The sequence below is a fragment of the Oryzias latipes genome, chromosome 2 (genome assembly GCF_053564925.1).
Source record: "Oryzias latipes strain Hd-rR chromosome 2, Olatipes_Hd-rR_3.1".
NCBI classification, from domain to species: domain Eukaryota; kingdom Metazoa; phylum Chordata; class Actinopteri; order Beloniformes; family Adrianichthyidae; genus Oryzias; species Oryzias latipes.
Window position 1 is genome coordinate 33,873,198 of NC_136238.1, and position 23,491 is coordinate 33,896,688.

The window sequence follows — 23,491 nt, forward strand, 5'->3', positions numbered from 1 at the left end:
AGAGGAGGACTTCTCCAAACAACCACAACCTTAGAGGAAGTTTTCTGAGCATTCATAGAATGCTTTTACAATGACTCATCATTTTCCACAAGAAGCTAATGAGTTTTTCCAAATGCATGCTGGATATTCTTAGTTCTAGCTTGGAAAGCACTTTGTGGGATTTCTCTGGAAAACCTGCTTTATCAATCATTTTGGTCTCTTTTTCTTCTTCTAAGTTCCAGCTTGGTGAGTGTGCAGGTCGCCATGGCAACCACTGTCCAGGTCAAAGGGAGGACCACGGCCATCCAGTCTCCAGGCTTTTGGATTGATTTGGATTTGATAAACATTTCTTTCCCACATTTTAATAGTAGAATTCAACACGGGACATATAGTGGATTGTAAGAATAGGAACAAAAACAGCAACAACAAAATAATCCTCCTCCCCTTAAAACATGCATTTGACTCTGAACAAGTCTAAAACAAATCCAAGCAAAGACCAGCGCTGGGGCTCCTGCTAGTTTCTTCTAGAAGAGCCTGCCTCTTCAAAACATAGAATGTTCACCAACTAGAGCTAAAAATGTCTGTTGGTAGATTTCTGGATGTTGGCCGTATCCCAGCGAGCAAGGCCAAGTCAGCCCCATATGGTTTCAAAGTGGACAGAAAATGTTTTTAGGAGTTTCTAGAATGTTCAACAACTAGAGCTAAATGAAACTAGTGCATGAAATGACAAAGAACTTCCTGTTTGAAAGGAATATCATGATGGCTTCCACCTGTCTCTTTGCTTTTCCTTTCTTTTTTGGGTTTCTCCTCTTTGGGAGGTTACACAAAACTGCACTTTAACCCAGAAGGAAACAACAACCGCTCCACAATCCCTGAATCCCCTACAGCCTTTATCTAAACATTGACATTGACCATTATCACACATTTGATTGCATTTTCTCAGAACAACAAGCACAACTTCCCGTTTGTTTGTGTGTGAAATGATTCCAAAAAGCCATGTGTCATCCTGGAGGGACTGGTTTCTCATCAATGCAGACCACCAAGTTTCTCTGCTTTCTGACTATTTGGTGGCTGGTAGGCCTTTTGGGATTTTTGTCAGGGAAAGAAGTGAACCTGGGCTCCAAATATTGGAAGACACTGATCTAAAAGTACTAGGACATCTGGAGAAAGCTGTAGTTCTGCTCCAACTCAGTCCAAAGCACTGAAGATAGATGGAGTTGGATTTGGGAGAGGACTGAGCTCATTCAGATGAAGAAAGAACAAGTCAACAGATGAAGAAGATTTCAGGAAGTTTCCCATTCAACAAGTTCAAGTTTCCAGAGAGCTAGTTTAGCATCTTCATGAGATGTTGCTGGGGCGGAGCTTGAACACACACCGCTTCCTGGAACCCAAACTCAGGCTAAGTGGAGGAAAAGTTGGGATTTCTGGTGTTTGTAAAGATCTGGAATGGTTTCCTCCCACAAAAAGGCCTTTTTCTAGTTTCCTGCAGATGAATTCTTTTCCTGCTGGGAGTTCTCATCTGGGTTTGCAGATTCTTAGTTGGAGGAAAACTTGGAGCAAATTCTTCCCAGAAAAAGGATTTTCTCTGGAGTGAATTGACATGAACAGAGTGAGTTTGGACTGAAAGCAGCAACAGGGAGGAGATGTTAGAGCTTCATCAGAAAACAGCTTTCTGGAGGAGTTGGAAGACGTCAACAGTCACAGTGATGGTGAGGAGGAGGAGCTAAGACTTCCAAAGTCATGTGACTGTGGGAGCTGCAGCAGCTGCAAACATCTGGACTTCCTGCTGCAGCTGCAGACCTTCATGTGACTGTGGGAGCTGCAGCAGCTGAGGAGCTCAGCATCTCTGCAGACTCAGACGGAGCTCAGAGCTTCTGAGTTGTGGAAGTTTAGTGGCTGAACATCTTGTAGGTCCTGCTTGGTTCAGGTTGTTGCTGGTGGTGGAAAGAGCTCCTGCAGACCTCTCTGCTGTTGGAAGGATCTTCTGTCTGCAGACTCTCTGATGCTTCAGCAGGAGGCGCTGCAGTGTGCTCCTCCTCATGAGTCCTGAAGCTGCACCGTCAGCTGCAGAGCTTCAGAGCTGCTTCTTCTCAGACCACTTTCTTTGGCTCTGATGTTTTATTATATTATTTTCTAATTATTATTTATCCTAATTAGTTTTCCTCAGCATTTATGGTGTTTACATGTATAAAGGGTACATCTGATTAAATTGATGTACTGATTTAAAAGGGGACAAACTTTGTGGCTTATACAAACTAAATAATATTTTAATAAATATCCTTAATCAAAACTTATAATAATAATAGTAAAACATTTTTGGTAGTAGGATCAAACTATTTTAGTATTGTTAAATAAGGCAATGACTAGATTGTGACCTATTTCAAACTTTTGTTTGTTTGTGTGTTTTTGCACAACAAACTGACTGGAAATTATATAGTTACAGTACAAAACTTTATTGGTTGAATGCTGTAAAGCATTCAACCCTTTGTTTTCCTGTTTCTCTTTATTTGGTTGAATGCTATAAAGCATTCAACCAAATAATGCTATAAAGCATTCAACCCTTTGTTTTCCTGTTTCTCTTTATTGGTTGAATGCTATAAAGCATTCAACCCTTTGTTTTCCTGTTTCTCTTTATTTATTATTATTGGTTGAATGCTATAAAGCATTCAACCCTTTGTTTTCCTGTTTCTCTTTATTTATTTATACTATCTTCCGCCGTTTTTTGACACTTAACTCCTTGTACAATTTTTAACCGATTTTTACCATTCAACTTTTAAAATGTTCAGCTCTTTCAGCTCATTATTGCTATGACTTTTGGTACTTCTAATCCTTGTACTTTTTAAGATATTCCAGTTTTTCCGGGAATTTTTGCCCTATTAAAATGCATTGGGAAGTTATGGTACATGGGGTTCCGGGTTCGACACTCGGTTCGGACCCTTAAATTTTTTTTTACCATTTTACTTTTAAAATGTTGAGCTCTTTCAACTTATTAGTTATTACTTTTGGTCATTCAAATCATTGAACTTTTTAAGATATTCCAGGATTTTCCAGGATTTTTTGCTCCATTAAAATACATAGAGAATCCTTGTGCTTAGCCCCTTTTACAGGTTTTTACTTACTTTAACCATTGTAAACAGTTCAATTCATTCCTTTCCTTCAAATCTTCAAATTTTCATTAATTCAGCCATTTTTTCAACTATTTCGGGCCTTGTTTAACTCCTTCTACAATTTTTTTACCTCCACAATTTTTTTACCATCAATTTTGGTCATTCAAATCCTTCGACTTTTCAAAAGGGAAAACTATCGTTCGTTTTTCCACGTAAAATACGAACTGTGGCATGAAATCGTTTCAACTCGGCTTCGCCGACTAGAACGGTACACGACAAGCCTTATTTAGTTATACCGGCTGCATTGTATTCTAACTGAAGTGTTAGCTCAGTGGCTAAGGTGAATGGTTTATCGTTCTGAGTTCAATTCCGGCTTTTGACTTTTTCTGCATGGTTCTTTACCTTGCCTTTCTTGATAAAATTCAGTTCCACTCACTTAAATATATTTCGATTCATGGAAGAATTTTCTTTCAGGTGGTGTTACTCATAAATTTTGACTTATTATCCTTTAACTTTCAGGGATTTTCCAGGATTTTCCAGGACAGTTCAGCCATTTCATCAGCAAGTTCAGCTTTCATTAAGCAGTACAGCATTCAATCTTTGACAACCTTTGATTCTTCCAACCCTTACAACTTCCACACAATTTTAGCTAGAGACACCATTCAAATGTTAAAATGATCAGAGCAGCTTAAAGCACACACACAAACACTCAATGTATGTTAGAAAAAACAGTGGGATCAAATCTAAGATAGTTTTGATGTATTTTTTATTTTCCTCCTCATAGCTGAAAGCTGCAGTTCAAACATGTGCTCCAGCCATCTTGTGAAAAAGCGGCCGCTAAGGCTCATGGGAAGTGTTGATTCCAAAACCATGAGTTAGGTGGCTGTTACGAGAAGTGACTATCATGTTTTTGCACCACATTAGTTAGTGGTTTAATGAAAATACAATGCAGTATCATTCAGCTAACTAGCTGATGATCAATATAGCTCTCCATTATACATGGATGTGTTTGCAAAAAGTAATGGCACATGCATAGTTGAGAAAATTGATCTTGAAGCTCTGCATATGCCAGAATATCTCCTGCTGAAGGATGCGGCTACACTTTTACTGTCAAATGATTGGTGCTTTGGATTATAACATCAAGGTTTGAAGTCATTGTGGGATGGAGACTGTTTGGCAGCCATTTTGTGTTTTTCAAATTTGAAACCTCTGTTTCTTTCAACCAATATAACTTCCACATACTTGTAGCTAGAGACACCATTCAAACATTAAAATGATCACAAGGCTTTGGACTATTAAATACGTTTAGAAATCATTATGGGATGTCGACACAACCTACTGTTGGTGGCCTTTTTATGACAAAATCTGAAGCAAATATTGCAATAAACTTCATCCATGGCTGGAACTGAACATATTGAAATTCACTTGATCTCGACATATAAGGAATGTGGGCGTGGTTAGCCAACAAACTTCGTTGCTAAGGACATCCAAAGGTTTACTTTTTCCGATTTGTCTGAAACTGACGTCGATTTGTTCGTCATCCCATGCCGACCCAAACGTAAAATGGTTGCTATGGAGATAAAATTAATAGAAAAGCCGCCATTTTGAAAAAAGTGGATTTTCTGTCAACTTAGAACATGTAGCTTTTACCAATATGATACTCTTAAACAATGTGGTTTTTTGAGTCAGTTGATGATGCTGATGCTAGCACTTTCAGCCATTTTAATATCATCTTCAAATTTTCAACAGTACAGCCATTTTTTCACCAATTTTTTAGCTTTCATGCTTAACTCCTTCGACAATGTTTGACCTATTTTAGCCATTTTACTTTTACAATGTTCAGCTTTTTCATCATATTTCTGCTTTCATTCAGCAATACAGCATTCAACCCTGCATTTTCTTCTGGAAATGCAGCTCCTTCTAGTTGGTTGAATGCTATAAAGCATTCAACCCTTTGTTTTCCTGTTTCTCTTTATTTATTCTTTATTACGCTCATCTTCCGCCGTTTTTCGGCACTTAACTCCTTCTACAATTTTTAACCGATTTTAACCATTCAATTTTTAAAATGTTCAGCTCTTTCAGCTCATTATTGCTATGACTTTTGGTACTTCTACTCCTTGTACTTTTTAAGATATTCCAGTTTTTCCGGGAATTTTTGCCCTATTAAAATGCATTGGGAAGTTATGGTGCACGAGGCGCCCTGTTCGACACCCGGTTTGGACCCTTAAAATTTTCTTCCAACCAACTTTTAAAATGTTCAACTCTTTCAACTTATTACAGTTATTACTTTTGGTCATTCAAATCATTGAACTTTTTAAGATATTCCAGGATTTTTGCTCCATTAAAATACATAGGGAATTCTTGTGCTTAACCTCTTTTACAGGTTTTTACCCTTTTTAACCATTTTACTTTTAAAATGTTGAGCTCTTTCAGCTCAGTTCAGCCATGTCTTTAACAAATTAAACTTTCTTCTAGCAATACAGCATTGAATCCTGTATTTTCTTCTGGAAATGCATCTCCTTCTACAATTTTTTTACCTCCACAATTTTTTTACCATCAATTTTGGTCATTCAAATCCTTTTACCTTTCAAAAGGGAAAACTTTTGTTCGTTTTTCCACGTAAAATACGAACTGTGGCATGAAACCGTTTCAACTCGGCTTTGCCCACTGGAACTGTACACGACAAGCCTTATTTATTTACACCGGCTGCATTGTATTGTAACTAAAGTGTTAGCTCAGTGGCTAAGGTGAACGGTTTATCATACTGAGGTTCTGAGTTCGATTCTGGCATTCGACTTTTTCTGCATGGTTTTTTACCTTGCCTTTCTTGATGAGATTCAGTTCCACTCACTTAAATATATTTCGTTACATGGAAGAATTTTCTTTCAGGTGGTATTACTCATAAGTTTTGACTTTTTATCCTTTAACTTTTAGGGATTTTCCAGGACAGTTCAGCCATTTCATCAGCAAGTTCAGCTTTCATTAAGCAGTACTGCATTCAATCTTTGACAACCTTTGATTCTTCCAACCCTTACAACTTCCACACAATTTTAGCTAGAGACACCATTCAAACGTTAAAATGATCAGAGCAGCTTAAAGCACACACACAAACACTCGATGTATGTTAGAAAAAACAGTGGGAGCAAATCTAAGTTAGTTTTGATGTATTTTTTATTTTCCTCCTCGTAGCTGGAAGCTGCAGTTCAAACATGTGCTCCAGCCATCTTGTGAACAAACGTCAGGACCCTGGCCTTAGCCCCGCCCACGGCCGCTAAGGCTCATGGGAAGTGTTGATTCCCACCCCATGAGTTAGGCGGCTGTTACGAGAAGTGACTATCATGTTGTTACTCCACATATGTTACTGGTTAAATGACAATATAATGCTGTGTCATTCAGCTAGCTAGCTGATGATCAATGTGTCTCTCCACTATACATGGATAACTGTGCTATGATTGATGATACATGCACAGTTGGGAAATTTAATCATGTGACACAGAATTGTACATGGTGCCCCCTACCGGATGATTTTACTGTATGTCTACTTTAGTTTTAAATGATCAATGCATTAGACTGTACCATCAAGGTTTGAAATCATTAAGAGATAGGGAGGGTTTGGCAGCCTTTTTGTGTTTTCAAATTTGATACCTTTGTTGCTTTTAACTTTCCTACCTTTGACATGCCTTTAGCTAGAAACACCGTTCAAACATTAAACTGCTCATAAGACTTTGTATTTCAATATTAGTTTTGAAATTATTATGGGATGGCAACACCAACTACGGTTTTGCGGCCATTTTGTGCCTAAATGTGAGGCGATTTTAAACTGTTTTTTTAAACTTATTTTAACCATTTTACTGTTGCTATGTTAAGATCTTTCAGCCTAATCCTTTCAGCTATTACTTTTGGTCTTTCAAATCCTTGAACCTTTCAAGGTTTTCCAGGATTTTCCAAGATTTTTCCTCCATTAAAATACATTGAGAATCCTTGAAAACCTTTGGTTCTTTCAACCATCATAACTTCAACATGCCTTTAGCTACAGACACTGTTCAAACATTAAATTGATCACAAGGCTTTGGAATATAAAATACGTTTATAAATCATTATGGGATGTCGACACAACCTACTGTTTGGTGGCAATTTCATTACAAAATCTGAAGCAAATATTGCAATAAACTTCATCCATGGCTAGAACCGAACATATTGAAATTCACTGGATCTGGACATATAAGGAATGTGGGTGTGGTTAGCAAACAAACTTTGTTGCTAAGGACGTCCAAAGGTTTACTTTTTCCAATTTGTCTGAAACTAATGTCGATTTGTTCGTCATCCCCAGGCGACCCAAACATAAAATGGTTGCTATGGAGATAAAATTAATAGAAAAGCCGCCATTTTCAAAAAAGTGGATTTTCTGTCAACTTAGAACATGTAGTTTTACCAATATGATACTCTTAAACAATGTGTTTTTTTGAGTCAGTTGATGATGCTGATTTCAGTGCTAGCACTTTTAGCCATATTAGCAACATCTTCACATTTTCAAAAGTTTAGCCATTTTTTCAACAATTTCAGCTTTAATGCTTAACTCCATCTACAAACTTTGACCTATTTTAGCCATTCTACTATTACAATGTTCAACTTTTTCAGCTTATTCCTGCTAGGAGTTTTGTACCTTTACCTTTTCAAGGTTTTCCAGTACAGTTCAGCCATTTCTTCAGCTAATTCAGCTTTCATTCAGCACTACAGCATTCAACCCTGCATTTTCTTCTGGAAATGCAGCTCCTTCTAGTGTTACATTTGTTTTCTTCTTATGCTATCTTCCGCCGTTTTTCGGCACTTAACTCATCCTACAATTTTTAACCTATTTGAACCGTTCAACTTTTAAAATGTTCAGCTCTTTCATCTTATTACTGCTATGACTTTTGGTTTTTCAAACCCTTGTACTTTTTAAGATATTTTAGGATATTTCAGGATTTTTTGCTTCATTGAAATACATTGAAAAAAAATCCTTGCAAACCTTTTTTTTCTTTCAACCATTATAACTTCAACATACTTGTAGCTAGAGACACCGTTCAAACATTAAAATGATCACAAGGCTTTGGACTTTAAAATACGTTTAGAAATCATTATGGGATGTCGACACAAACTACTGTTTGGTGGCCATTTTATGACAAAATCTGAAGCAAATATTGCAATAAACTTAATCCATGGCTGGAACTGAACATATTGAAATTCACTGGATCTGGACATATATGGAATGTGGGCGTGGTTAGCAAACAAACTTCGTTGCTAAGGACGTCCAAAGGTTTACTTTTTCCGATTTGTCTGAAACTGACGTCAATCTGTTCATCATCCCCAGGCGACCCAAACATAAAATGGTTGCTATGGAGATAAAATCAATAGAAAAGCCGCCATTTTGAAAAAAGTGGATTTTCTGTCAACTTAGAACATGTAGCTTTTGCCAACATGACACTCTTAAACAATGTGGTTTTTTGAGTCAGTTGATGATGCTGATGCTAACACTTTTAGCCATTTTAGCATCATCTTCAAATTTTCAACAGTACATCCATTTTTTCAACAATTTCAGATTTCATGCTTAACTCCTACAATGTTTGACCTATTTTAGACATTCTACTTTTACAATGTTCAGCTTTTTCATCATATTTCTGCTTTCATTCAGCAATACAGCATTCAACCCTGCATTTTCTTCTGGAAATGCAGCTCCTTCTAGTTGGTTGAATGCTATAAAGCATTCAACCCTTTGTTTTCCTGTTTCTCTTTATTTATTTATACTATCTTCCGCCGTTTTTTGACACTTAACTCCTTGTACAATTTTTAACCGATTTTTACCATTCAACTTTTAAAATGTTCAGCTCTTTCAGCTCATTATTGCTATGACTTTTGGTACTTCTAATCCTTGTACTTTTTAAGATATTCCAGTTTTTCCGGGAATTTTTGCCCTATTAAAATGCATTGGGAAGTTATGGTACATGGGGTTCCGGGTTCGACACTCGGTTCGGACCCTTAAATTTTTTTTTACCATTTTACTTTTAAAATGTTGAGCTCTTTCAACTTATTAGTTATTACTTTTGGTCATTCAAATCATTGAACTTTTTAAGATATTCCAGGATTTTCCAGGATTTTTTGCTCCATTAAAATACATAGAGAATCCTTGTGCTTAGCCCCTTTTACAGGTTTTTACTTACTTTAACCATTGTAAACAGTTCAATTCATTCCTTTCCTTCAAATCTTCAAATTTTCATTAATTCAGCCATTTTTTCAACTATTTCGGGCCTTGTTTAACTCCTTCTACAATTTTTTTACCTCCACAATTTTTTTACCATCAATTTTGGTCATTCAAATCCTTCGACTTTTCAAAAGGGAAAACTATCGTTCGTTTTTCCACGTAAAATACGAACTGTGGCATGAAATCGTTTCAACTCGGCTTCGCCGACTAGAACGGTACACGACAAGCCTTATTTAGTTATACCGGCTGCATTGTATTCTAACTGAAGTGTTAGCTCAGTGGCTAAGGTGAATGGTTTATCATACTGAGGTTCTGAGTTCAATTCCGGCTTTCGACTTTTTCTGCATGGTTCTTTACCTTGCCTTTCTTGATAAAATTCAGTTCCACTCACTTAAATATATTTCGATTCATGGAAGAATTTTCTTTCAGGTGGTGTTACTCATAAATTTTGACTTATTATCCTTTAACTTTCAGGGATTTTCCAGGATTTTCCAGGACAGTTCAGCCATTTCATCAGCAAGTTCAGCTTTCATTAAGCAGTACAGCATTCAATCTTTGACAACCTTTGATTCTTCCAACCCTTACAACTTCCACACAATTTTAGCTAGAGACACCATTCAAATGTTAAAATGATCAGAGCAGCTTAAAGCACACACACAAACACTCAATGTATGTTAGAAAAAACAGTGGGATCAAATCTAAGATAGTTTTGATGTATTTTTTATTTTCCTCCTCATAGCTGAAAGCTGCAGTTCAAACATGTGCTCCAGCCATCTTGTGAAAAAGCGGCCGCTAAGGCTCATGGGAAGTGTTGATTCCAAAACCATGAGTTAGGTGGCTGTTACGAGAAGTGACTATCATGTTTTTGCACCACATTAGTTAGTGGTTTAATGAAAATACAATGCAGTATCATTCAGCTAACTAGCTGATGATCAATATAGCTCTCCATTATACATGGATGTGTTTGCAAAAAGTAATGGCACATGCATAGTTGAGAAAATTGATCTTGAAGCTCTGCATATGCCAGAATATCTCCTGCTGAAGGATGCGGCTACACTTTTACTGTCAAATGATTGGTGCTTTGGATTATAACATCAAGGTTTGAAGTCATTGTGGGATGGAGACTGTTTGGCAGCCATTTTGTGTTTTTCAAATTTGAAACCTCTGTTTCTTTCAACCAATATAACTTCCACATACTTGTAGCTAGAGACACCATTCAAACATTAAAATGATCACAAGGCTTTGGACTATTAAATACGTTTAGAAATCATTATGGGATGTCGACACAACCTACTGTTGGTGGCCTTTTTATGACAAAATCTGAAGCAAATATTGCAATAAACTTCATCCATGGCTGGAACTGAACATATTGAAATTCACTTGATCTCGACATATAAGGAATGTGGGCGTGGTTAGCCAACAAACTTCGTTGCTAAGGACATCCAAAGGTTTACTTTTTCCGATTTGTCTGAAACTGACGTCGATTTGTTCGTCATCCCATGCCGACCCAAACGTAAAATGGTTGCTATGGAGATAAAATTAATAGAAAAGCCGCCATTTTGAAAAAAGTGGATTTTCTGTCAACTTAGAACATGTAGCTTTTACCAATATGATACTCTTAAACAATGTGGTTTTTTGAGTCAGTTGATGATGCTGATGCTAGCACTTTCAGCCATTTTAATATCATCTTCAAATTTTCAACAGTACAGCCATTTTTTCACCAATTTTTTAGCTTTCATGCTTAACTCCTTCGACAATGTTTGACCTATTTTAGCCATTTTACTTTTACAATGTTCAGCTTTTTCATCATATTTCTGCTTTCATTCAGCAATACAGCATTCAACCCTGCATTTTCTTCTGGAAATGCAGCTCCTTCTAGTGTTACATTTGTTTTCTTCTTATGCTATCTTCCGCCGTTTTTCGGCACTTAACTCATCCTACAATTTTTAACCTATTTGAACCGTTCAACTTTTAAAATGTTCAGCTCTTTCATCTTATTACTGCTATGACTTTTGGTTTTTCAAACCCTTGTACTTTTTAAGATATTTTAGGATATTTCAGGATTTTTTGCTTCATTGAAATACATTGAAAAAAAATCCTTGCAAACCTTTTTTTTCTTTCAACCATTATAACTTCAACATACTTGTAGCTAGAGACACCGTTCAAACATTAAAATGATCACAAGGCTTTGGACTTTAAAATACGTTTAGAAATCATTATGGGATGTCGACACAAACTACTGTTTGGTGGCCATTTTATGACAAAATCTGAAGCAAATATTGCAATAAACTTAATCCATGGCTGGAACTGAACATATTGAAATTCACTGGATCTGGACATATATGGAATGTGGGCGTGGTTAGCAAACAAACTTCGTTGCTAAGGACGTCCAAAGGTTTACTTTTTCCGATTTGTCTGAAACTGACGTCAATCTGTTCATCATCCCCAGGCGACCCAAACATAAAATGGTTGCTATGGAGATAAAATCAATAGAAAAGCCGCCATTTTGAAAAAAGTGGATTTTCTGTCAACTTAGAACATGTAGCTTTTGCCAACATGACACTCTTAAACAATGTGGTTTTTTGAGTCAGTTGATGATGCTGATGCTAACACTTTTAGCCATTTTAGCATCATCTTCAAATTTTCAACAGTACATCCATTTTTTCAACAATTTCAGATTTCATGCTTAACTCCTACAATGTTTGACCTATTTTAGACATTCTACTTTTACAATGTTCAGCTTTTTCATCATATTTCTGCTTTCATTCAGCAATACAGCATTCAACCCTGCATTTTCTTCTGGAAATGCAGCTCCTTCTAGTTGGTTGAATGCTGTAAAGCATTCAACCCTTTGTTTTCCTGTTTCTCTTTATTTATTCTTTATTACGCTCATCTTCCGCCGTTTTTCGGCACTTAACTCCTTCTACAGTTTTTAACCGATTTTTACCATTCAACTTTTAAAATGTTCAGCTCTTTCAGCTAATTATTGCTATGACTTTTGGTACTTTTAATCCTTGTACTTTTTAAGATATTCCAGTTTTTCCGGGAATTTTTGCCCTATTAAAATGCATTGGGAAGTTATGGTGCACAAGGTTGCCGGATCGACTCCCAGTTCGGACCCTTAATATTTTTTCTACCATTTTACTTTTAAAATGTTCAAATCTTTCAACTTATTACAGTTATTACTTTTGGCTTTTGAAATACTTCAACTTTTTAAGATATTCCAGGATTTTTGCTCCATTAAAATACACAGGGAATCCTTGTGCCTAACTTCTTTTACAGTTTTTTACCTACTTTAACCATTTTACTTTTAAAATGTTGAGCTCTTTCAACTTATTACAGTGATTACTTTTGGTCATTCAAATCATTGAACTTTTTAAGATATTCCAGGATTTTCCAGGATTTTTTGCTCCATTAAAATACACAGGGAATCCTTGTGCTTAACTTCTTTTACAGGTTTTTACCTACTTTAACCATTGTACTAACCATTCCTTTCCTTCAAATCTTCAAATTTTCAACAATTCAGCCATTTTTTCAACAATTTAGGGCCTTGTTTAACTCCTTTTACAATTTTTGTACCTACACAATTTTTTTACCACCACTTTTGGTCCTTCAAATCCTTTGACCTTTCAAAAGTGAAAATTTTCGTTCGTTTTTTCCACGTAAAAAACGAACTGTGGCATGAAATCGTTTCAACTCAGCTTCTCCCAATAAGACTATATACGACAAGCTTGATTAATAGATACCGGCTGCATTGTGTCGTCACAGAAATGTTAGCTCAATGGCTTAGAAAGTGGTCTTACAATACTGAGGTTCTCAGTTCGAATCCAGCATCTGACTTTTTCTGCATGTTTTTTTACCTTGCCTTTCTTGATGAAATTCAGTTCCACTAACTCAATTATATTTCGTTACATGGAAGAAATTTCTTTGAGGTGGGGTTACTCATAAGCTTTGACGTTTCAATGTATGTTAGAAAAAACAGTGGGAGCAAATCTAAGTTAGTTTTGATGTATTTTTTATTTTCCTCCTCGTAGCTGGAAGCTGCAGTTCAAACATGTGCTTCAGCCATTTTGTGAACAAGCGTCGCCCACGGCCGCTAAGGCTCATGGGAAGTGTTGATTCCCAAACCATGAGTTAGGTGGCTGTTACGAGAATTGACGTTCATGTTGTTACGCCACACGTTAGTTGTTCAAAGACAATAAAATGCTGTGTCATCCAGCTATCTAGCTGATGATCAGCACAGCTCTCAATTATACATGGATGAGTATGCTAAGATTCATGACCCATGCAAAGTTGAGAGAATTAGTCATGAGGTTGAACATAAGACAGAATGCCCCTTTCTGGAGGAAGTGACCGTACTTTCACTGTCAAATTCTTAGTGCTTTGGAATATTACATCAAAGTTTGAAATCATTATGGGATGGAAACTGCATGGCAGCCATTTTGTGTTTTTCAAATTTGAAACTGTAGTTTCTTTCAACCAATATAACTTCCACATACTTGTAGGTAGAGACACAGTTCAAACATTGAAATGTTCGCAAGGCTTTGGACTTCAATATAAGGCTCAAAACTATTATGGGATGGCAACACCACCTAGAGTTTGGTGGCCATTTTGTGCCAAAATGTGAGGCAATTTTATACTTCTTCAAACTTTCACCTATTTTAATCATTCTACTATTACAATGTTCAACCCTGTCAGCTTATTCCTTTCAGCTACTACTTTTGGTCTTTCAAATCTTTGAACTTTTCAAGATATTCCAGGATTTTCCAGGATTTTTGCTCCATTAAATTACATAGGGAATTCTTGTGCTTAACCTCTTTTACAGGTTTTCACCTATTTTAACCATTTTACTTCTAAAATTTTGAGCTCTTTCAGCTCATTATTGCTATGACTTTTGGTCATTCAAATCATTGAACTTTTTAAGATATTCCAGGATTTTCCAGGAATTTTGCTCCATTTAAACACAAGGATGATCCTTGAAAACCTTTTTTGTTTTAACCATTGTAACTTCAACATGCTTTCAGCTAGAGACACCGTTCAAACATTGAAATGTTCACAAGGCTTTGGACTTCAAAATGAGGCTCAAAACTATTATGGGATGGCAACACCACCTAGAGTTTGGTGGCCATTTTGTGCCAAAATGTGAGGCAATTTTAAACTTCTTCAAACTTTCACCTATTTTAATCATTCTACTATTACAATGTTCAACCGTGTCAGCTTATTCCTTTCAGCTACTACTTTTGGTCTTTCAAATCTTTGAACTTTTCAAGATATTCCAGGATTTTCCAGGATTTTTGCTCCATTAAATTACATAGGGAATTCTTGTGCTTAACCTCTTTTACAGGTTTTCACCTATTTTAACCATTTTACTTCTAAAATTTTGAGCTCTTTCAGCTCATTATTGCTATGACTTTTGGTCATTCAAATCATTGAACTTTTTAAGATTTTCCAGGATTTTTGCTCCATTAAATTACATAGGGAATTCTTGTGCTTAACCTCTTTTACAGGTTTTCACCTATTTTAACCATTTTACTTCTAAAATTTTGAGCTCCTTCAGCTCAGTTCAGCCATTCCTTTTACAAATTAAGTTTTCTTTCAGCAATACAGCATTCAACCCTGCATTTTCTTCTGGAAATGCAGCTCCTTCTAGTTGGTTGAATGCTATAAAGCATTCAACCCTTTGTTTTCCTGTTTCTCTTTATTTATTCTTTATTACGCTCATCTTCCGCCGTTTTTCGGCACTTAACTCCTTCTACAATTTTTAACCGATTTTAACCATTCAACTTTTAAAATGTTCAGCTCTTTCAGCTCATTATTGCTATGACTTTTGGTACTTCTACTCCTTGTACTTTTTAAGATATTCCAGTTTTTCCGGGAATTTTTGCCCTATTAAAATGCATTGGGAAGTTATGGTGCACGAGGCGCCCTGTTCGACACCCGGTTTGGACCCTTAAAATTTTCTTCCAACCAACTTTTAAAATGTTCAACTCTTTCAACTTATTACAGTTATTACTTTTGGTCATTCAAATCATTGAACTTTTTAAGATATTCCAGGATTTTTGCTCCATTAAAATACATAGGGAATTCTTGTGCTTAACCTCTTTTACAGGTTTTTACCCTTTTTAACCATTTTACTTTTAAAATGTTGAGCTCTTTCAGCTCAGTTCAGCCATGTCTTTAACAAATTAAACTTTCTTCTAGCAATACAGCATTGAATCCTGTATTTTCTTCTGGAAATGCATCTCCTTCTACAATTTTTTTACCTCCACAATTTTTTTACCATCAATTTTGGTCATTCAAATCCTTTTACCTTTCAAAAGGGAAAACTTTTGTTCGTTTTTCCACGTAAAATACGAACTGTGGCATGAAACCGTTTCAACTCGGCTTTGCCCACTGGAACTGTACACGACAAGCCTTATTTATTTACACCGGCTGCATTGTATTGTAACTAAAGTGTTAGCTCAGTGGCTAAGGTGAACGGTTTATCATACTGAGGTTCTGAGTTCGATTCTGGCATTCGACTTTTTCTGCATGGTTTTTTACCTTGCCTTTCTTGATGAGATTCAGTTCCACTCACTTAAATATATTTCGTTACATGGAAGAATTTTCTTTCAGGTGGTATTACTCATAAGTTTTGACTTTTTATCCTTTAACTTTTAGGGATTTTCCAGGACAGTTCAGCCATTTCATCAGCAAGTTCAGCTTTCATTAAGCAGTACTGCATTCAATCTTTGACAACCTTTGATTCTTCCAACCCTTACAACTTCCACACAATTTTAGCTAGAGACACCATTCAAACGTTAAAATGATCAGAGCAGCTTAAAGCACACACACAAACACTCGATGTATGTTAGAAAAAACAGTGGGAGCAAATCTAAGTTAGTTTTGATGTATTTTTTATTTTCCTCCTCGTAGCTGGAAGCTGCAGTTCAAACATGTGCTCCAGCCATCTTGTGAACAAACGTCAGGACCCTGGCCTTAGCCCCGCCCACGGCCGCTAAGGCTCATGGGAAGTGTTGATTCCCACCCCATGAGTTAGGCGGCTGTTACGAGAAGTGACTATCATGTTGTTACTCCACATATGTTACTGGTTAAATGACAATATAATGCTGTGTCATTCAGCTAGCTAGCTGATGATCAATGTGTCTCTCCACTATACATGGATAACTGTGCTATGATTGATGATACATGCACAGTTGGGAAATTTAATCATGTGACACAGAATTGTACATGGTGCCCCCTACCGGATGATTTTACTGTATGTCTACTTTAGTTTTAAATGATCAATGCATTAGACTGTACCATCAAGGTTTGAAATCATTAAGAGATAGGGAGGGTTTGGCAGCCTTTTTGTGTTTTCAAATTTGATACCTTTGTTGCTTTTAACTTTCCTACCTTTGACATGCCTTTAGCTAGAAACACCGTTCAAACATTAAACTGCTCATAAGACTTTGTATTTCAATATTAGTTTTGAAATTATTATGGGATGGCAACACCAACTACGGTTTTGCGGCCATTTTGTGCCTAAATGTGAGGCGATTTTAAACTGTTTTTTTAAACCTATTTTAACCATTTTACTGTTGCTATGTTAAGATCTTTCAGCCTAATCCTTTCAGCTATTACTTTTGGTCTTTCAAATCCTTGAACCTTTCAAGGTTTTCCAGGATTTTCCAAGATTTTTCCTCCATTAAAATACATTGAGAATCCTTGAAAACCTTTGGTTCTTTCAACCATCATAACTTCAACATGCCTTTAGCTACAGACACTGTTCAAACATTAAATTGATCACAAGGCTTTGGAATATAAAATACGTTTATAAATCATTATGGGATGTCGACACAACCTACTGTTTGGTGGCAATTTCATTACAAAATCTGAAGCAAATATTGCAATAAACTTCATCCATGGCTAGAACCGAACATATTGAAATTCACTGGATCTGGACATATAAGGAATGTGGGTGTGGTTAGCAAACAAACTTTGTTGCTAAGGACGTCCAAAGGTTTACTTTTTCCAATTTGTCTGAAACTAATGTCGATTTGTTCGTCATCCCCAGGCGACCCAAACATAAAATGGTTGCTATGGAGATAAAATTAATAGAAAAGCCGCCATTTTCAAAAAAGTGGATTTTCTGTCAACTTAGAACATGTAGTTTTACCAATATGATACTCTTAAACAATGTGTTTTTTTGAGTCAGTTGATGATGCTGATTTCAGTGCTAGCACTTTTAGCCATATTAGCAACATCTTCACATTTTCAAAAGTTTAGCCATTTTTTCAACAATTTCAGCTTTAATGCTTAACTCCATCTACAAACTTTGACCTATTTTAGCCATTCTACTATTACAATGTTCAACTTTTTCAGCTTATTCCTGCTAGGAGTTTTGTACCTTTACCTTTTCAAGGTTTTCCAGTACAGTTCAGCCATTTCTTCAGCTAATTCAGCTTTCATTCAGCACTACAGCATTCAACCCTGCATTTTCTTCTGGAAATGCAGCTCCTTCTAGTTATTTATTACGCTCATCTTCCGCCGTTTTTCGGCCTTTAACTCCTTCTACAATTTTCAACCGATTGTAACCATTCAACTTTTAAAATGTTCAGCTCTTTTACCTTTTTTCTGCTATGACTTTTGGTTTTTCAAATCCTTTTACTTTTTAAGATATTCCAGTTTTTCCGGGAATTTTTGCTCCATTGAAATACATGGAGAATTTTTCGTTCAGAAGTTCACAGTTAAACTCCTTCTACAATTTTTCACCTATTTTAACCGTTCGACTATGAAAATGTTCAGCTCTTTCATTTTATTCTAGCTATGACATTTTGGTCCTTCAAATCTTTGAACTTTTCCAGATATTCCCGGATATTCCCAGATTTTCCAATCTTTTTGCTCCATTGGCCACACCTTTGCTTCTTTAAACAATTGTAACTTTAACATTCTTTTGGCTAGAGACACCGTTCAAATATTGAAATGTTCACAAGGTTTTGGACTTCAACATAAGGTTCAAAATTATTATGGGATGGCAACACCACCTACAGTTTGGCGGCCATTTTGTGCCAAAATGTGAGGCAATTTTAAACTTCTTCAAACTTTCACCTTTTTTTACCATTCTACTATTACAATGTTCAACCTTTTCAGCTTATTCCTTTCAGCTATGACTTTTGGTCCTTCAAATCCTTGAACTTTTCCAGATATTCCCGGATATTCCCAGATTTTCCAATCTTTTTGCTCCATTGGCCACACCTTTGCTTCTTTAAACAATTGTAACTTTAACATTCTTTTGGCTAGAGACACTGTTCAAATATTGAAATGTTCACAAGGTTTTGGACTTCAACATAAGGTTTAAAAATTATTATGGGATGGCAACACCACCTACAGTTTGGCGGCCATTTTGTGCCAAAATGTGAGGCAATTTTAAACTTCTTCAAACTTTCACCTATTTTTACAATTCTACTATTACAATGTTCAACCCTTTCAGCTTATTCCTTTCAGCTATGACTTTTGGTCCTTCAAATCTTTGAACTTTTCCAGATATTCCCGGATATTCCCAGATTTTCCAATCTTTTTGCTCCATTGGCCACACCTTTGCTTCTTTAAACAATTGTAACTTTAACATTCTTTTGGCTAGAGACACTGTTCAAATATTGAAATGTTCACAAGGTTTTGGACTTCAACATAAGGTTTAAAAATTATTATGGGATGGCAACACCACCTACAGTTTGGCGGCCATTTTGTGCCAAAATGTGAGGCAATTTTAAACTTCTTCAAACTTTCACGTATTTTAATCCTTCTACTATTACAATGTTCAACCCTTTCAGCTTATTCCTTTCAGCTACGACTTTTAGTCTTTCAAATCTTTGAACTTTTCAAGATATTCCAAGATTTTCCAGGATTTTCCAAGATTTTTGCTTCATTTAAATACATGATGAATCCTTGAAAACCTTTGTTGCTTTCAAGCATTATAACTTTAACATGCATTCAGCTAGAGGCACCGTTCAAACATTGAAATGCTCACAAGGCTTTGGACTTCAACATACGTTTTGAAATTATTATGGGATGGCAACACAACCTACTGTTTGGTGGGCATTTTTTGACAAAATCTGAAGCAAATGTTGCAATAAACTTCATCCATGGCTGGAACTGAACATATTGAAATTCACTGGATCTGGACATATAAGGAATGTGGGCGTGGTTAGCAAACAAAGCTCGTTGCTAAGGACGTCCAAAAGTTTACTTTTTCCGATTTGTCTGAAACCGACATTGATTTGTTCCTCATCTCCAGGCGACCCAAACATAAAATGGTTGCTATGGAGATAAAATCAATAGAAAAGCCGCCATTTTGAAAAGAGTGGATTTTCTATCAACTTAGAACATGTAGCTTTTACTAATATGATACTCTCAAACAATGTGTTTTTTGGAGTCAGTTGATGATGCTGATTCCAGTGCTAGTACTTTTAGCCATTTTAGCAACATCTTCAAATTTTCAACAATTCAGCCATTTTTTCAACAATTTCAGCTTTCATGCTTAAGTCCTACAAATTTTGACCTATTTCAGCCATTCTACTATTACAATGTTCAACTTTTTCAGCTTATTCCTGCTAGGACTTTTGCACCTTTAACTTTTCATGGTTCTTCCAGTACAGTTGAGCCATTTCTTCAGCTAATTCAGCTTTCATTCAGCAGTACAGCATTCAACCCTGCATTTTCTTCTGAAAATGCAGCTCCTTCTAGTTGGTTGAATGCTGTAAAGCATTCAACCCTTTGTTTTTCTGTTTCTCTTTATTGGTTGAATGCTGTAAAGCATTCAACCCTTTGTTTTCCTGTTTCTCTTTATTTATTGGTTGAATGCTATAAAGCATTCAACCCTTTGTTTTCCTGTTTCTCTTTATTTATTATTATTGGTTGAATGCTGTAAAGCATTCAACCCTTTGTTTTCCTGTTTCTCTTTATTTATTGGTTGAATGCTGTAAAGCATTCAACCCTTTGTTTTCCTGTTTCTCTTTATTTATTGGTTGAATGCTATAAAGCATTCAACCCTTTGTTTTCCTGTTTCTCTTTATTTATTATTATTATTATTATTTATACTATCTTCCGCCGTTTTTTGACACTTAACTACTTCTACAATTTTTAACCGATTTTTACCATTCAACTTTTAAAATGTTCAGCTCTTTCAGCTTATTATTGGTATGACTTTTGGTTTTTCAAATCCTTTTACTTTTAAAGATATTCCAGTTTTTCCGGGAATTTTTGCCCTATTAAAATGCATTGGGAAGTTATGGTGCCCGAGGCGCCCGGTTCGACACCCGGTTCGGACGCTTCAAAATTTTCTTCCAACCAACTTTTAAAATGTTCAACTCTTTCAACTTATTACAGTTATTACTTTTGGTCATTCAAATCATTGAACTTTTTAAGATATTCCAGGATTTTCCAGGATTTTTTGCTCCATTAAAATACATAGAGAATCCTTGTGCTAAACTTCTTTTACAGGTTTTTACTTACTTTAACCATTGTATGAAACAGTTCAGCTCATTCCTTTCCTTCAAATCTTCAAATTTTCATTAATTCAGCCATTTTTTCAATAATTTCAGGCCTTGTTTAACTCCTTTTACAATTTTTTTACCTCCAAAATTTTTTTTACCACCACTTTTGGTCCCTCAAATCCTTCGACATTTCAAAAGTGAAGGCTCATGGGAAAGTGTTGATTCCCAAACCATGAGTTAGGTGGCTGTTACGAGAAGTGACTATGATGTTTTTGCACCACATGTTAGTGGTTAAATGAAAATATAATGCTGAATCATTCAGCTAGCTAGCTGATGATCAATATATCTCTCCATTATACATGGATGTGTGTGCAAAACCTCATGGCACATGCATAGTTGAGAGAATTGGTCTTGACGCTTTGCATTTGTCAGAATGTCTCCTGCTGCAGGATGTGGCTCCACTTTTACTGTCAAATGATTAGTGCTTTGGATTACAACATCAAGGTTTGAAGTCATTATGGGATGGAGACCATTTGGCAGCCATTTTGTGTTTTTCAAATCTGAAGCCTTTGTTTCTTTAAACAAATATAACTTCAACATACTTGTAGCTAGAGACATCGTTCAAACATTAAAATGATCACAAGGCTTTGGACTATTAAATACGTTTAGAAATTATTATGGGATGTCGACACAACCTAATTTTGGTTGCCTTTTTATGACAAAATCTGAAGCAAATTTTTGCTCCATTAAATTACATAGGGAATTCTTGTGCTTAACCTCTTTTACAGGTTTTCATCTATTTTAACCATTTTACTTTTAAAATGTTCAGCTCTGTTCAGCCATTTCTTTTACAAATTAAGCTTTCTTTCAGCAATACAGCATTCAACCCTGCATTTTCTTCTGGAAATGCAGCTCCTTCTAGTGTTACATTTGTTTTCTTCTTATGCTATCTTCCGCCGTTTTTCGGCACTTAACTCCTCCTACAATTTTTAACCTATTTTAACCGTTCAACTTTTAAAATGTTCAGCTCTTTCATCTTATTACTGCTATGACTTTTGGTTTTTCAAATCCTTGTACTTTTTAAGATATTTAAGGATATTTCAGGATTTTTTGCTTCATTGAAATACATTGAAAAAAATCCTTGCAAACCTTTGATTCTTTCAACCATTATAACTTCAACATACTTGTAGCTAGAGACACCGTTCAAACATTAAAATGATCACAAGGCTTTGGACTATAAAATACGCGTAGAAATCATTATGGGATGTCGACACAACCTACTGTTTGGTGGCCATTTTATTACAAAATCTGAAGCAAATATTGCAATAAAATTCATCCATGGCTGGAACTGAACATATTGAAATTCACTGGATCTGGACATATATGGAATGTGGGCGTGGTTAGCAAACAAACTGCGTTGCTAAGGACGTCCAAAGGTTTACTTTTTCCGATTTGTCTGAAACTGACGTCGATTTGTTCGTCATCCCATGCCGACCCAAACGTAAAATGGTTGCTATGGAGATAAAATCAATAGAAAAGCCGCCATTTTGAAAAAAGTGGATTTTCTGTCAACTTAGAACATGTAGCTTTTACCAACATGATACTGTTAAACAATGTGATTTTTTGAGTCAGTTGATGAGGCTGATGCTAGCACTTTTAGCCATTTTAGCATCATCTTCAAATTTTCAACAGTACATCCATTTTTTCAACAATTTCAACTTTCATGCTTTACTCCGTCAACAAATTTTGACCTGTTTTGGTCATTCTACTTTTACAATGTTCACCTTTGACTTTTGGCCCTTAAGTTTTCAAAATATTCCAGGATTTTCCAGGACATTTCAGCCATTTTTTCAAAAATTTTAGCTTTCATGCTTAACTCCTTCTACAATGTTTGACCTATTTTAGACATTCTACTTTTACAATGTTCAGCTTTTTCATAATATTTCTACTTTCATTCAGCAATACAGCATTCAACCCTGCATTTTCTTCTGGAAATGCAGCTCCTTCTAGTTATTATTATTATTTATACTATCTTCCGCCGTTTTTTGACACTTAACTACTTCTACAATTTTTAACCGATTTTTACCATTCAACTTTTAAAATCTTCAGCTCTTTCAGCTTATTATTGCTATGACTTTTGGTACTTCTAATCCTTGTACTTTTTAAGATATTCCAGTTTTTCCGGGAATTTTTGCCCTATTAAAATGCATTGGGAAGTCATGGTGCACAAGGTTGCCGGATCGATTCCCGGTTTGGACCCTTAATATTTTTTCTACCATTTTACTTTTAAAATGTTCAAATCTTTCAACTTATTACAGTTATTACTTTTGGCCTTTGAAATACTTCAACTTTTTAAGATATTCCAGGATTTTTGCTCCATTAAAATACACAGGGAATCCTTGTGCCTAACTTCTTTTACAGTTTTTTACCTACTTTAACCATTTTACTTTTAAAATGTTGAGCTCTTTCAACTTATTACAGTGATTACTTTTGGTCATTCAAATCATTGAACTTTTTAAGATATTCCAGGATTTTCCAGGATTTTTTGCTCCATTAAAATACACAGGGAATTCTTGTGCTTAACTTCTTTTACAGGTTTTTACCTACTTTAACCATTGTACTAACCATTCCTTTCCTTCAAATCTTCAAATTTTCAACAATTCAGCCATTTTTTCAACAATTTAGGGCCTTGT

General features: G+C 35.8%; 2 protein-coding genes across 2 annotated transcripts in view; both read right to left on the bottom strand.

Annotated features, from left to right (window-relative positions):
* The window catches only part of LOC144987317 (uncharacterized), a 406,167-nt gene that overhangs the window by 166,702 nt on the left and 215,974 nt on the right, over window positions 1-23,491 (bottom strand). The gene's annotated exons all lie outside the window — the stretch shown is intronic.
* LOC144986688 (NLR family CARD domain-containing protein 3-like) overlaps window positions 1-23,491 on the bottom strand; it is a 520,304-nt gene that overhangs the window by 143,429 nt on the left and 353,384 nt on the right. The gene's annotated exons all lie outside the window — the stretch shown is intronic.